Below are 1,776 nucleotides of genomic sequence, written 5' to 3' on the forward strand. Positions count from 1 at the left end.
TCAGAGGGGAAGAGGAGCTATAAATAAGAAGACAAGAAAACTAGAAAAGAGTACGGCAGAGAGTCTGGATAAATCCAGGGAGTTGTAAGCTCTTGTTCATATTTGAATCTATATGTTGCTAAAACAAAACAAAAAACATAGGCAAGCATTAGACATTTTAAAGTTTTCAGTATATAAAATTCATATATTCAACAAGTTCAGTGGTGAAAATCAGAGATATATTTTAGTTCATTTCATTTCTTACTGTGATATGGCACCAGAGTTTCTTTATGGCATTTTTCATTTCTATGTTTCTCAGTGTGTAGATTAGATGGTTGAACATGGGAGCAATGATAGGATAAAAAAGAGGGAACACTTTGTCTTCTGGTAAAGTAGTTGCTGGCCTGGCATGCTGCAATTCATGAGGTCCCAAAAGAGTCAGACACGACTGAGCTACTGAACTGAACTGAACTGAACTGAACTGAAAGTAGTTCCTGGTCCAACGTAAATGAAGAATAAAGGAGCAAAAAAGAGGACCACCACAGTGATGTGGGAACTGCAGGTGGAGAGAGCTTTGTGGCAATTCTCTGCAGAGTAGGACCTGACAGTGTATAACATCACACCATAGGATAGCAACAAGACCACAAAAATCACCAGGCCCATGAGGCCCGAATTGGCGATGACAAGGAGACCAATTGTGGTGGTGTCAGTGCAGGCCAGTTTCAGCAAAGGCTACACATCACAGAAGTAATGATCTGTTTTGTTGGGGCTGCAGTAGGGTAAAACGATGGCCAGGAGAAACTGACTGAAGGAATGCAGGAAGCCCCTAACGCAGGAAGCAGTGATCATTGCAACGCATTTCTATCTGGTCAGGATCAGAGTGCAGCACAGAGGCTTGCAGGTGTCCACATAGTGATCATAGGCCATCCCCGTGAGGATGAAGACCTCGACTCCCCCAAAGAAGTGCATGGTTAAGAGCTGTGTCATGCAGCCATTGCAAGAAATGGTCTTCTTTGCTGCCAGCAAGTCAGCAATTAACTTGGGGGTCACAATGGAGGTGTAACAAAGGTCTGTGAGGGAGAAGTGACTCAGGAAGAAATACATGGGCTGCTTCATAAATTGACTGGAGGCGATAGAAATCATGACAAGTAGGTTTCCGATCAGAACTGCAATGTAACAAAGTAAGAACAGTAAAACAAAACAAAACAAAACAAACAAACCAAAAAAAAACAGTGAATTTCAATTTCCTTTTTCTGAGAAAGTCCTAAGAGAATAAATTTTGTGATGTTATTCCTATTTTCCATGACTCAGAGCGGTTTGTAGCCACCTGCAATTAGTTTTCAGTCTTTATTTTGTCATCAGTTCAGTTCAGTCACTCAGTCTGTGTCTGATCCAACTCTTTGTGACCCCATGGACTGCAGCATGGGGGATTTTATAACAGAAAGTCTTCAAAACTTGAAGAAAAAAAAATTTACTTTTATTTTAAAAAGCTTTCCTTAAGTTCTTTTTGTTTATGAGGAAAATATTAGTTCCTCATAAACAACTTTGATACTTGATTTGAAAACTAACACTGTGGAATGCAGTATATTTACATAATAATTCTATTAGCATGTATTATCAACCATAACTGGATATTATGCCCTGGTAGAATTTAAGAAATGGTACTTTGGAAAAAAAATATCAGTCATCTCTTTCCTAGCCTCACTATTATTTATTGAGAAAATAGAAACAGAAATGAAACCCTGAGAGAAAATAAAAAGGCACAAATATATGAGATATAATATGGGGATAATGTTA

General features: G+C 38.7%; 1 pseudogene; it reads right to left on the reverse strand.

Moving 5' to 3' along the window:
• Nucleotides 1–244: 244 nt before the first annotated feature.
• LOC108635112 lies at nt 245–1,283 on the reverse strand (annotated as a pseudogene).
• Between the last annotated feature and the right edge of the window lie 493 nt (nt 1,284–1,776).

The sequence above is a fragment of the Capra hircus genome, unplaced genomic scaffold, assembly GCF_001704415.2.
Source record: "Capra hircus breed San Clemente unplaced genomic scaffold, ASM170441v1, whole genome shotgun sequence".
NCBI classification, from domain to species: domain Eukaryota; kingdom Metazoa; phylum Chordata; class Mammalia; order Artiodactyla; family Bovidae; genus Capra; species Capra hircus.